Here is a 15,308-nt window from a genome sequence, read left to right as displayed (position 1 = left end):
TTTCTTAATGGAAACAGATTTGGGGAAATGTCTTTTATTTTATTAAAATTCCGTCACTTGCTTACCAATGGATCTTCTGCAGTGAATGGGTGCCGTCAGAATGAGAGTCCAGACAGCTGATAAAAACACCACATTAATCCTCAGCACTCCAGTCCATCAGTTAACCTCTTGTGAAGTATAAAGCTGTTTGTGTGTAAGAAATAAATCCATCAAGAAGTTTTTAACGTTAAACTGTTGCTTCCGACTAAAATATGGATCATTCATTCCTAATACTGCTTTTTTACAGTGAAAAAGTTTTCTTATTATGGATTATGGTCTTGCATGTTGGCCTGAAGCATCAGTTTAAAGATAAAATGCCTTGATGGATTAGTTTCTTACAAACATGCAGTTTTTCACTTCACAAGCGGTGATTAATTGATGGACTGGAGTGTTGTGGATTATTGCCATGTTATTATCAGCTGTTATGACTCTCATTCTGACGGCACCCATTCACTGCAGAGGATCACAGCCACAGACAAACACCACTTACATGTGCTTGAGAAATTGTGAAAAATCCAGTTTTGATTTAACTTTATCTTCATCAGCCTTTGTTACCAGTGACTCATTTGAGTGGTAGTGCCGTTGTGTTTGCTAATGAAATGAAGCGATAATTTCTGAGGTTAAATGCTGGCTTGAGTACAGGCTTGATTTATTTTGATATACTTGCAGCTTTGCTTGGAGGGAATCTAGAAAACATGCCGACTCGAGTGAGATAAACAAACTGCTTAAGATTGTTTCTTGTTGCTTTAAATGGCCCTCTTTGTGCATAACTCATCTCCATTGCCTTAATCACGGGATTATGGCCAGAATTGTCTTGTGAGTGAGTCCTGTGGAGTACAACAGTTTACTTATTTCTTTCTTATACAACATGAGTACATATGCAAGATTCCCATTGCAAGATTTGTGAAAAAAAAAGATCAGTGCTAGGCCTGTTACTAAGACCTGTCATGCAATGCACAAAACTCAACCCTAAAAGACTGTTGTTTAATTATCTCAAGGCTTTGTGTCCAAACACTTATTTACAGTCGGTATGTCCTTGTGTTGTGTTGCAGCAAAACCCTATAAACAAGTGCAGAAATGTCAAATAAAATATTGTTGACAACTCAAGATCAGTGCTCAATAAGAGTTTGTATCAGTAACTGATATTTAGGAGTAAATTTAATGTGATTATAAACATTTTGTAAATTAAAATCAATTAAAAATTCAGTTTGAATGTTATTTTATGTCTCTGTATTTATTTTATTTCTATTTGGCCTTTCAGAAGTTAATTTATTTACTATATTTTTCTGTATTATTATTTTTTTAATAATATTTAAATCTTAAAATAATGTAGGGCTGAAACGATTCCTCGAGTAACTCGAGGACAGAGTAACAGAAATTCCTCTGCCTCGAAGCCTCTTTTAATTTATTTTAAATCTCACGTCAGGTTCTTTCGCAATTATTTGTTTTAATGTGACTCAACGCGTTTACATCACCCACAAAGCGGAAGGAGACACAAGCGCTGTGTCCGAAGTAGCATACTGCAAGGAGTCAGCAGTGTTTTGATTTGAGGGCGCGGGCAAACGTAAAGAGAGCGTCGTGGCGTGTGTCCATTGCAAGATAGAGCTGGCATAACACAACTAGGGCCCTATGATTTCTGCGATGCAGAAAACGCGGAGGGAATTGCGGAATCCAGTCATAAAAACGGAATTTAAACGCGGAATGGCACGGAATTTGCCAAATGTTGAATGAATTAATCAAAAATAGGTCATTGTACTTACATCAAATCACGATATGGACTAATATCTGTAAATATTAAGCCGGAACAGTCTATTTAAATATGAATCCTGCATGTTCTGCGTGTCTGTGTTAATGAATGGAGCAGAAGCGCAACTTCCTTTATTAACACACACTGAAGCGCGCGTGACGCTCGCGGTGATTTCAGCGTCTGCTGTCTCACTAAATAAGGACGTGAACACATGAAGAACATCTCTAGAACTGCTCTGACAGTCATTTTAATGAGCATTTGACTGTTTGATTTGAGTAAAACTAGCATCACATCACATAGACAGAACTGTAAAGGTACGTCAACCCGTCAAAATAAAAGTCCGGTTAAAGACTATTGTTCAGCAGAATGTACATAGCCTACCACTAAAAAAAAAAAAATCTAACATTAATTTTTTTAAAGGTTTAATCACACAACTTTTCAATAATTAAAAGATAAATTAAATTAATGTTTTATTTGTTTAATGTTTAATGTGCATCTCAGAAAATGCTTTATTTAAAACCCCAACTGAATGGCACTTAAATGCACTTAATTCATCTGTCAACTTTTTTTGTCATTGTTCACAGTACAAGTATAGACAGAGAAACAATGGGTAATAATTAAATGTTTATTTATGATGTATGCATTGCATTCTATGCATTAAAAAAAAAAAAAATTCTAAAAAAGGAAACTTAGTTGTTCAGTTTACGAGGCCTGTGACGGTCACGGAGGGACCGCGTGTTCAACATGGACGTTAATACGCACAAACACACACCGAGACTGTTTGGCGATACAAGAGTTTATTGTAATTATTGATCAGAGAGTGAATGAAATACCTGCAACCCTCAGGCCACACTCTCCACTGCAGAAACAAACACAGACTACCTTCCATTACAAAGACATTCACATTAATACTGGTGGCCAGCACCATTACCACATGTGGAGGGACAAACTCACAGAAAACACTTTACACACGTTCCCTTAAATATACAGAGTCTGAAAGAAACATATTGGCATGATGTTCTACTTAATAAATCTACTTTGATGTTATTAATTCGTTCACATTAAACAGGAAATAACAGCAACAACTCGGCCACGTTGCCCCTGAAACCCCCACGCTCAATTAACACATGGTAGATTCCCACCCTGAGCGGAACCAATAATTCCTGCCATTGTTTCTTACCAGGACTCTAAAAATCACGGGACAAACGCTACACGGGAACATACACATAGTTTACAGGTATTTCATTCACTCTCTGATCAATAATTACAATAAACTCTTGTATCGCCAAACAGTCTCGGTGTGTGTTTGTCCGTATTAACATCCATGATGAACGTGCGGTCCCTCCGTGACCGTCACAAGACCCAGGAGTCTTATTTTCTCTTGCATAATTAATATTGCACTTTAATTAAGCAAAAACACATTTTATCCAATTACTCGATTAATCGATGGAATTTTTGGTAGAATACTCGATTACTAAAATATTCGATAGCTACAGCCCTAAAATAATGTGATTATATATAATATATTAGTTTGATACTGTAAATATAATTATATAGTATTATAAAAAAATCTTTCTTAAAATAATGTAAGGCATCTCTATCTATCTATCTATCTATGGTATGTAATATATTTAATGTATTTATATTGTATTGAATGTATGTATTTATTATAGATAAAATTTTATATTAATATATTTGTCCAAATATTTTAGATCTTTTAAATATATTAATATTATTTTTATTGTTTCTTTTAAATTTTAATATTTTTGCAAATATATGTGTGTTATTAAATATTTTAAGGCCATCAACTGGAAATTATGCTGTTCTGTTAATCTGCTGATGCTATAATCACAAAATGGCCAATTATTGGCTCATATGTTGGACAGTCTCTACTTAAGTCTTCTACTTAGTTGTCATGAACCATATTTAAATTAAATTAAATTAAATGAATGCATTTAGCAGACGCTTTTATCCAAAGCGACTTACAGTGCATTCAGGCTATCAATTTTTACATATCATGTGTTAGTCTGTTTTTCTCATTTGTGAGCTGTTATTCTGGTCATTGTGAACCGTGTGTAGTTGGACTTTCACCAGTCCTCATGGCTCATTGGCATGTCCCAGATACTTGGGGCTTAAGATGACCCACTTAGGTGCTTTTACTCACTGTGTTTCTGACTGTGCAGCAACACAACACTTGAAATATGTATTACAATACACCTGTGCTCATATTTCACTGTGCAGGCTCTAAACTAAAGTGAATGTAGGACTCTGGCTGATAGGTTGGTTCTCTGCACAAGCATGTCTTATTGGTTCTGATCTGCTTTAAGTATGTGACTGGTTTGATTTATGTTTTAAAACATCAATCTCGTATCACTGTAGTCTAGGAGAGGAAAGATGTGATGTTGGCTTTGCATAATTGACCATGCATCTTTATTTTGCAAGTAATGGATGCTGGGAAGGAGAGGGCGGCTGCTGAGCCAGCGTGGCCGATAAAAGACATGCACGCCTGCACATGCATGATCCCTAATCCTGATAAATTGTCTGGAGGGTGACTCCAGCTCATGGCTCTGACTTGGGGAATGACTCAGCATCCATTATAACACCACTAGGGCTAATGAACCTGCAGAGGATTGTGGGGAAACTGAAAGTGGGTCTGTTAGCCCAGAAGATCAGAGTAAACGTATAAAACAGGACCATCCGTCAATGCTGTTAATTATGCAGGAGATAAATGATCCTTGTAACTTTAGCATGACAGAGGACCGATGCTGAGGAGAAATGTCACGTGTAGCTGTTTCGTACTTAGCATTTCCAGTCTTATCTGAGATCTGATACACAAGTAAATATGCCAGCACGTTATTGTCAGCCTGATGTGATTGTGTTTCAGAGCAGGCAGATGCTTTCATTGAAACGAAACTCGTATTTCATTGTTGTTGATGTGCATTGGCTGGAGCTAGAATATTAAATAGCTGGAACTTTTTGCACCCTGCAGGAGTCTGTTTAAGACTAATTTAGTCATTGCAAAGGAAAAGTGCCAGGATGTTGTACTGCTGAGCCTTCAGGAAATAATTTTCCCACTTTAGACCCATGGGTAATAGGCTACCACCGCAAACATATTTCAGACCTGTGGGATACAAAAGTTTTCTGATTTCACTCACTTAAATATGTTGACACACTTCATCCATTCAGTATTTTAATTGCTTAAGTGCATAACCCATTTTAGACTTCACAAACAGTGAAAAATACAAATCAATAGAACATTAATAAGATTCAAATTTTTTTCAAATTTCAAATTTTGCTTTACAAAATAAACAGTTAAATCTCTTACATGATGTCTAATATTAGTATACCTTCATGAATTATATCAGAATTCACAACGGACACAAAAGGCAGTTTCCTAAAATTGACCCTGATTCTTTCACATTTGGTTTTCTGGATGGTCTGAACGGAAGTACATTGACTGTCCCTTAGTTCAACTCAGGCTGAGTTCTCAATTTATTTTTATTAGGGAGACGCAGATTGTCAGTGTGATTGTGATGGCACAAATATGGAAATGCATTATTACTTTTGTGGGACAGTTTGATTTGCCCTGTATTTGCAAAACAAATACACTTGTATATTTTATGACACTATGCTGAAAGAAAAAAACAACCAAAAATGTAAATTCTGTCATTTGTTTCTTACCCTCATTTCATTCAAAACTGTTTGCTGTTAACTTTCCATGCAACACAAAATGCCTTCAGCAGCTCTTCATAAGATGTTAACTGAGTGGTGTGGATTATTGTGGATGTTTTTAATCAGCTGTTTGGACTCTCATTCCGACGGCACCCATTCACTACAAAGCATCCAATGGTCAGCAAGTGATGTAATGCTATATTTCTCCAATTTTGTTCCAGTGAAGAAACAAAACTAATCTTAGTTTTTAGCAAATTTTGAGCACATTTTAGGTGAAATGTTTCTTTAAGACACAAACATATCTGATTTCAGAACCACTCACCAGAACAACCTCACCTTTTCCTCCAAACTTTACAGTAATCATCAGCATGCAGTCATGCTGCCCAAAGTCATGTGACCCTGCAGGAACGCCCTTTTCTCCTGGTGATGTGTGTGCAGATAATCAAATGTATACAATCATGCTTGTGCAGGAAGATCAGCCCACCTCATGCCAACATATCATCGGTTGTCTGAGAGTTTGCATGACATGTTCTGGCTGGTTTGCATTCATAGCGACTGACTGCTTTGATGTACATTGGAGAGAAGGAGAAGGAGATGAGATGAGATGGAGTCTGCTGGGGATCTTCACTAATGATCTCCAGTATGCTCTGGCCAATCCCTTTCATCTGGTCCCTAATACTGAGTCTGTGTCTTTGTTGTTTGAGATCAAGCCTAGCAGGACTGTAATAAATATTTCTTTTTCTTCTCAAGCCCTAAGTGAAGTGAGATATGGCCGGTAAGCGTCCTCTACTCCATGCTCATGCAGTGTGTTGCTTCTACAAGAGAGGGAATGAGTGAAGATCAGATCATAAGTCAACATGCCAGGGATTTATTAGGGATTTGAACCAGAATCTCAAATATTGAAGGTTCCTGAACATATTTAGCAGCTGTTTCTTCCTAACAGGGATCTTACAGTTTCAATCCAGGGTTTCTGGAACGTCTGAGTCATCTTCTCAAGCCTTTCATACTCTAAGAATATATAAAAAATCATATTAACTGTATAATGATAACAAACATTATTAATTTAAACGGGAGGGTTCAAGTATTATATTTAAGTAATTGTATATAAATTACTGTTTTTGGTGATTTTTGCATTGCTCTTCTGGTCACCAAGGCTGCGTTTATTTGATCAAAACATACAGGGAAAAATATAATAAATTAATAATTAAATATTGATCCAAAATGAAAGATCCATTATATATTAAGCTATTAAAAATGATATCCACATTTAGATCAAAAATATAATAATAGATCCCACAGATATTCTGCAGTACCTACATGGACTCATGTATTATGGTTGGCTATTGATTACATGTACTTTTAATGTTTACTTTTTCATCTTTTGCAACTTTTTTAATTGATAGATGTAGTACAAAGAAATTATTAGGAAAATCTCAAGCTGGATTTAACTGCTTTACCACTAAAACTGACCATTATCTCTTACTGTTGTTATTCAGACTTAGGGTTAAGCTAAGTATTGAATTTTGTCTCTCTCTGCACCATTTATGCAACAGACTTTAATGATAACAGCAAATCAAGCTTTTTTTAAAGCAGTTCATCTGCTGCTTGATAGAACTGTGGTGGAAAAAGTTTCTTCACAGAACGGCACCGTGAAATTATTACAGGACTATCTTGATAAGACAAAACATAAAGATAATGAAAAGCAAACAAACGCTTGCGGTCACATGAGATGTGCAGTGTTTCTCGTCTCTGTCATGTTTTACAATCAGACAAGAATGTGATTCCCAAGTCACGTCATGTTTCTGTGCATGTTTTTACTAAGCCAGGGCATTGTTTCCAGTGTTATGAATGTGTATTGTCTTTGAACGTGATTCCAAATAGCTGTGAGCAAATTTGGAGTGCATTTCTGTGCAGCTGGCGCGTCAATGATGTTAGCTTTAGCGTTTGGTGTAAACCTCTCTCCTAGGTCAATGAAATATTGGGAATTCAGGAACAGTAGATGGTTCTCTGTGGGAACACTGATGTTTTTTGTCTCAGTTGGGGATGCTTTATTGAATTCCTCTGTGAATGTCATCAGAAAGCCTAATGCAAACACGGCAGATGGCGAAGGTAAGAGTCCCTGACCGTTATTGAAAGTGACGCGTGTCGCCTCAGTTTGAAGAAGGATGTCACGTTTGCTTGTCCTTTACTCTCATCGTTTGCTGTTCTCATTCTGTGCATTACCCGATTGAGGAAACTGGTTTTAGGGCCGTTTTGTTTGCTTTAAGGCGTAATGATGAAGTTAAGCTCAATTTCAGACACAATATTTTTATGCATTTTTCAGTGTGAATTTTTCACAAATGCATTTTTACATTTAAATTTTTTTATATTGAATTTGAACACAATCAAGCAATAAATCTACTGTTTTACAAACAATTAACAGATATTTGTTCTGCTCATGTTTAATGCATGAGGCCTTGGGGGTGATACTCTTAAACCAGGTGTGTAATTGCTTTACTGGCAGTTTAACTAACTTTCTCTCAACCAGTTATAGATAGCATCTTTAGCAGCTTTATTGCATAATGAATAGCAAGAACATTTCAGAACGTGTGATGTTTGAAATCTAGTTTGCATACATAGAAGTATTTCAAGTTTTCTTGTTATCAGGGAATTTGTTTTTATGCCTTTTTTGAAGTGAAATAAAAATTGAGCTAAATGAATAAGGAATAATCTACAGTTAGTGAATCGTTATCACAAATAAACCCGAATATTAGGAGAAATTCAGGAACACTTAATTCAGCCTCCTCTTTGATGGTAGTTAGTTTTTGAGCCTGTATTTTGTAATAATGATCATCTGACTGCACATTATCACACTTATTAAGCCGCTACTTAACCAAGAAATTAATATATGAATATAAAATGTTTAATTCAGCAAATTACCTTATTAGTTCACTTGTAAGGAGTGTGCTGGAGTAAGGAGTTTTTAATGCTTACCCGGGCTGCATGTATTTATTTATTATCATTACTGCAGTCTTCAGTGTCACATGATCCTTCAGAAATCATTCTAATATACTGATTTGCTGCTCAATAAACATTTCAGATTATTATTAATGTTGAAAACACTTGTGCACAAAAAGCAAACATTTATGTATTTATTATCCAATAAATATTTTGTAGTAATATATACATCTTTACTATCATTTTTGATCAATTTAATGCATATTGCTGAATAAAAGTACCGTAATTCCTCAAATAAAAGCCGGGGCCTTTATTTAACTGAACTGCAGAAGGTAACAGGCTTTTATTAAAGGGCAGGCCTTTATTTCTAATTCCATCTGTTTGATAAGTAATTGTTTTAAATAACCCGTTTTAAATTAAAAGCGATAGCGTTCCAGTGGACAGAGATCATAACATTAGCACAGAACCAGTTCATAATCAATTACTAAAGGAACAAGCTTGGTTCTCACGCGCTGCGCGTCAGTCTGCTTCACGCATGCGCTGTATCATCAGCTTCTCGGTTATCGAATCAGACGTGTCCGACAGAAACGGTTCTTGGTTCAGTGTACTGATGATCCGAAAACCGATGCAACCGGTTCTTGACTCGAGAACGAGAAACGCTCCAGCGGTGGGCATGTACGTGCGTTATCTGGCTCTGCTGCACAGATTTTCCCCCGGCCTTTATTTGTCCGTGTTGACCACGCCCCCGGCCACTATAAGAGGCCCGGCGTTTATTTGACTACTGGTTTTTATTTGAGGAATTACGGTATTAATTACTTTTCTTTAAAACAAACAAACAAACAAACATTCCTGACCCCACATGCTAGTGTAGCTCTGTATAAAATATTAGTTTAAAAAATAAGCAGTTAATTTTAAAGTGTTGTCATGGATTGATGCCATTAATATCAGAAATATTTGACTGCTGAATGGCACGATTGACTAACCAGAATTGGTATTCCTGGAAGCTGTTGTTTATCACTATGTGTATGAGTTATGTAAAGTGTCAAATATCGTTTTATTATTTATGTCTCCGGCTTTTCTAATCACTTCAATTTTGGTGTGACTGAATCGTTAAGAAGAATGTCTCCTTCAGGACTTTCTGTCTGGAATTGAGGTCACAGAGGTCATTTCCAATTCTGATACTAAAAAACTATTTCACATATATCCATACATTACCATATTCAAATGTCCTAAGGATCTGAAGCGTCATGAATACTAAACTGGTTTATAATGAGCTCATACCCTAATGAATCATTTGATACAGATATATGAGAGGTTTCCACGATGGTTCTGATAGTTTATCGTGCAGAGCAGACGTGGATGTCGGTTTGGCTCAGACGGACCGATCTTTTTCTCCTGAGAGACTGTCAATGTCACGTCTGTCTCTCCTCACAGAAACAACACCGGCTCGTCTTGTTAAAGCTGATGTGTGTCATTTCTGCACACATCATCATTAACTTTCATAATGTGTCAAATGAAGCTGAATAATTGGAAACAACGTCGGGCAGGACTTCTTTTATCCATCAAGAAAAGTGTGCTATGAATATTATGGGTCCTTTTTTTTTGTGCATATGGTCTAATTTGCAAATAGTTTGAAAGGTACAAGTTGGATGAAAGAAAGAAGTTATTTATTTATTTTAATTTATCATTAATTATTATGAAATTAAAATTTTTAAATGTATTTTTTTGAATTATTAATATTAATTATGCAATTTTTAAGATTTTTAAAAAATCTTTATTAATAATAATGAATAATTAAGGTGTTTACATTTTATTTAATTTATGGCATTTTTAATATATGTTTATTTTAATACTTAGGGAATTGTTCATATTCATATAAAAATCTTACTGAATATTAATTAGTAAATATGAGTTCATATTGATTTTAAATAAATTACAGTATGGGGTTCATAAAACAGCATTTTTTCTTTCTTCCTCCTGTTTCTCTTTCTGTTTCATTTAAGAGAACGTATTCAGCTGTGGAGTTTTTTTAATATTAATTGTGGTGTTACTAAAATTGTTTTGATTTCTTCTTATTATGGGATTATTAAGATTTGTATTATTTATTTTTATTTGTTTATATTTATTATTAATTATGGGATTGTTGGGATTTATTTTTGTGTGTGTGTTCTTTAGCAATTTTATGGAATTATTTTGAGATTATTGGGATAATTATTATGGGTTTATTAGTATGTATTCTTATTTTTATTTAATATTAAATATTTAGTCAATCAAATATGATTTTATAGGTGACCTTAGGTCTTAAATGTACTATTTTTTGAAATTGAGATTTATACACCATCTGAAAGCTGGATAAATAATCTTTTCATTGATTTATGGTTTATTAGGATCGGACACTATTTGGCCGAGATACAACTATTTGAAAATCTGGAATCTGAGGGTGCAAAAAATCGAAATATTGAGAAAATCACCTTTAAAGTTGTCCAAATTAATTCTTAGCAATGCATATTACTAATCAAAAATGTATATATTTACGGTAAGAAATTTACAAAATATCTTCATGGAACATGATCTTTACTTAATATACTAATGATTTTTGGCATAAAAAAATAATTTTGACCCACGCGATGTATTTTTGGCTATTGCTACAGATATACCCCAGAGACTTAAGACTGCTTTTGTGCTCCAGGGTCACTTATGTTGTAATTACATTACAGTAGGGATACACAAGACATTTCTTTCTCTCGTCCTTCTGTCTCACTCTCTGTTTCTCTGGCTCTGTTTTGTGTTTGGGAGAAAGTATCCAGCTGTGGAGTTTGTACAGATTAGAGGTCATAACCTTGGCTGGCAAAGTTAGTCACTTTTATACAGCATCAGACTAACTACAGTGCTGAGGTTCTTATTTTAGACAGTTTAATCACAATCGTCTAGACATCGTTGTGCTTCTGAGCTGTGTACAGTCCAGTTCCTCTTCAGCTCACCGTCTCTGGGTTATATCAGACAGCCAACACAGCTCTCAATCTGGCCCCAGGTGTCTGTGCTGCTATTTATGCAAAGCAGCTCGCAGATCACATGATCAGAGTGATAGAACAGCTTCCTGCTACCAAACACTGTGGCCACTGCCTGGCGTCCCAGAATACCTACACAAGGTGTGTGTGTGTGTGCTGAAAATGAATTCAGCTCGGGTCGTCATCATTGACGTCTGTGTCTCTCTCCTCCTACAGCTCTGGTGCTATGACAACAACGCTGCTGCCTTCCCACCAATCACACCTCTATCTCCACAGACACATATGCATGCTGTTCTCTCCAAGTATTTAAGGTTTAACCTCTTCTAGCTGGTATTATGGCATATGATAGATATATTTGTAGACGTCATGTATTTGGAGGTTGTGATGGGTGAATATTGAAAAACCTTTTCAGGGCCTGAACATGCCTGGGTCATATTTTTACTTCAAAATCAAAAGAAATAATGCAAAGTTATATTTTGCATGATGAAATGGAACCTATTAATAGGTTTACTGCATTGTGATGTTATTTTTGATGACAATGTCATATATTCCCCTAAAATCTAAAGAAAAAATTCAGGATTATATTTTGCACTATGAAATATATTGCGTTATGACATTATTTTAATGACAATAAAGCACATACTTTCCTTCATATTCTCATTAACATAATGCAATAAAAAAGTCATTTTCATTACTTTTATATAAAAGCCAAAAAAAATATATTTTCTGTATCATGGTAAATCAAACTATTTATGTATCATGGTAGATTTTTTTGCTGCATTTATTTAACCTTTAAATAACATTGATTCAAAATCTCCAGACACATGATGATAATAAGAACAGGCAGGAGACTTAATTGTCATAAAAATAATATTGCAATTGGAAAAAAAGCACCATGTTCATACAATAAGCTTATAAAAATATAATTAATAGTTTTCTTTTGATTTGGTGATTACATGTGCCTTAAGGCTGGTTCACACGGCAGGATTAGGCCGATTTTAGCCCCGATTCACCCCTTCCGACATCTTAAGGATGCTCCGATTATCGTAAAATAATCTGATCAGATATTCCTGCCGTGTGTGGTGTGTTAAGACTGCTCTCCTCTGCTCGGAAGGACGTCGGGACCGCTCCAATCTCAAATCGGGCATATCCAACATGTTGGATTTATTTGGCCCGATTTCTTCTCGTGTGTGGTGTCCCCCGAGGACAAACGATCACGCAGCCTGTGGACTTTGGCGTGTAGCCAATCAGAAAGCGAGGTGATGAGGCGGCGAGGAAGTACCGGGAAACAAAATCAAAACAGCCGGCGGCATGGCGCACCAGAAAGTCCGGTGGATGTCGGAGATGGAGGACTTTGTCTCCGCTTCTTTGACAATCGCCTTTTCTTTTTTTTCTTATGTTTTTTTTCGGTTACAAACAAAGGACAAACTATGGCCACTGCATCCTCTTCGTCCTCCATGATTGTTTACTCTGAAGTCACGTTAGATCTCGAGGGATTTTGCGAGATTTCCCGTCTGACCTGGGAATGCTCGGGAGTCAAATCGGTTCGTGTGTGATGTGTTGATTTTGCCGTGTGGCTGCACACCACACACTGTACGACCAACACTGTTAGACCCGTGATTTTTTATCGCCGTGTGTGGGGTCTCTCAGGTTTGGAAAATCGGCCGACAATTTTAAAATCGTCCCGTGTGAACCAGGCATTAGACGTGTTTTCTTTCTGGGGTGCGCTCTTTATTTTGCAGACTTTATTTCAGCAAGAGAATTTGCCCTGAGGTGGGCGGAGCTCTGCGGGAAAGGTGTGATAAGTGGGCGGAGTCTGCATTTGTGAGAGGCGGGTTTGAATTCTTGTGTAAATTTGGTGCTCTCTGCAGGGTCATACCAGAGCCGTTCAGACGGACCAAAAGGAGCAGAACCACACGCATTCCTGCTCCCAATCTCAGTCATTCCAAGACCGAAGGAAAGGGGGAAGGGGGTAAAAAAATAGTGTGGGAGAGGGGAGGAGAAGAGTGGAGGGGTCGCTGAATAGACACAGCCCCCATCCCAAGCTGTTTCAGTTCCCGTCCAGTTCACGTGGGAGTCAGAATGAGTTGGAGACAGAATGTGGACGGCTATGCAGGAAACATGAGATTTTAGAAAGGACGCGTGCCATTGGGTCATAGGATCGCCCCCTGGGAAGGTAAGACGTTTGTGCGGTTGTCGAGGTGTGGCGGCAGGCTTTGGGTTAACGTTGATGCTTTTCAGGAGAAGACACACTGCAGTTTCACGGCTTTAAAGACTCTGGATATCTGTCGAGAGGCAGAGAAAGCAGATTAAAAGGATTCCCCACATCTGAACAGCGCAGTCTGTACGTCTGACTTCGTCTGTCTCTATTTGACTGGCTCTACTTGAACACTCAAAGAAGCTTATTGACAGGTACACAAGGGTTTTTGTATCAGCAAATCATTAATAACCATTCCATATTTACATGTTTACTGTTGGGTATTTTACACTGGTCTTACAGACTTTTTGTTGAGGTGCAAAGTAGATTGGTCACTATCTAGTGTTTGTATCTCAGTTTTTTCATAAGTTTAGACTTCCCTGATTTAGAATTGTTCTTATTAAGATTTCACATGGCTGATATATCTTTAGTCAAAATATTCCTGTTGGAATTTCATTCATTATTTGCGATCAATCTTAAGAAATCCAAACAAAAACACTTAAAAATTGAATAAAAATCTATTAGATAAAGCGAATTTAATTTTAAATTATTATTGGATAGCATTTACCCTCTTTATATGCAAAACTTCTTTTTTAAATTCCTTGTCCAATAATTTGGTATAACTGGAAAAGCCCTATGTTGAGCCCTGTTGAGGTCTTTTGGATTTTAAGTAGTCCTTATCAGAACTTTTCCTGTTTTTTGTTGGAATAATGTTTTAACTAGAGTTTAAAGAAAGCTACAGGAGTTTTAAAAACCCTGAAAGATTTGCTTGCAATGTTCTACATGGACATTTGATCCCACTGGGAACCAAATAGTCCTATTGTGAACTATCTGTTCTTAAGATCTACTTGTTGTTTGCTGGAATTCTGTGTTGGAATTCCCATTAGGATTCAGTTGAAGGCAAAAATTCCTATAGGATCTGTTTGGCTGGGGATATGACTTTGCATGTGTGACATTTGGACTGTGGTTTGCAAAATAAGTTTTGCCGCAAGCATAGTTGCGTGTCTTAATATAGCTGCTTTTCCAATTGCCTGTTGCATATCAAAAAGATACACCCTGAAAGAACAAAGCTCATTTAAAGCATTGTTATTGTCTTCCAACCGTGGTCTTGTAAATGCTAATTGAACTGGTGGTTAATGACAGAACATCAGCACGCAAACACAGGCTTTCTGCGGGTTTCAGACGCTGTAAACAGTCCATACGTGTGTCCTTACAATGACAAAGCTTGTGTGCTTGTGCTATTGTGTAGACGTGTCAGGAAGATGATGAATTGCAAATGTGTGACTTGGTCAGGGTCAAGGAGAATCCCTTCTGAGCATGTCCTGGTGGGAAGGACTTCAGATGAGCTGAATTAATTCACTCTGAATGGCCTGAGAAAAGGAAAGACAGAAGGAATCTCTCATCTGCTGGTATACAGATGGAAATGAATCAGCCATCTGCAGTCAGGCAGGACAGGAGGTCAGCGCTGGAGGACACAGATGTGAAGTGCATTGCATCAGCTGATCTGAGACACAGGTCATATTTGGGCCAAAAGTTACCAAAATATGGTGGCAAAAAGGTCCCTTTAGCAAATTCTTGCTGGGGTTAGTTGTCACACTTTTGCCCTAGTTTCTGTTTTATTTTATCAGACACTGAGAAACTTTCTTTGAGCAGGAGTTTAGATCCACACTTCACTGAAAACACACTCATCCTTTGTGACAACATGCCC

General features: G+C 36.8%; 1 protein-coding gene across 6 annotated transcripts in view; it reads left to right on the top strand.

The window, feature by feature from the left end:
• Positions 1 to 15,308, top strand: part of LOC132123418 (rho guanine nucleotide exchange factor TIAM1-like) — an 83,434-nt gene that overhangs the window by 3,860 nt on the left and 64,266 nt on the right. For 2 of the 6 annotated variants that reach the window (XM_059534008.1, XM_059534010.1), the window contains exons 1-2: positions 13,418 to 13,579; positions 13,645 to 13,815. The exons of 1 other annotated variant lie outside the window; for it this stretch is intronic. The gene's annotated coding sequence lies outside the window, so the exon portion shown is untranslated. Of the gene's footprint in view, positions 1 to 13,416; positions 13,580 to 13,644; positions 13,816 to 15,308 lie in introns of those variants that run through there. 3 more of the 6 variants (XM_059534011.1, XM_059534012.1, XM_059534015.1) reach the window with 2 other exon arrangements.

Source organism: Carassius carassius, chromosome 41 (assembly GCF_963082965.1).
Source record: "Carassius carassius chromosome 41, fCarCar2.1, whole genome shotgun sequence".
Lineage (NCBI taxonomy): Eukaryota > Metazoa > Chordata > Actinopteri > Cypriniformes > Cyprinidae > Carassius > Carassius carassius.
Note: the sequence above shows the minus strand (reverse complement) of the source record. Positions and strands in the feature narration are given on the sequence as shown.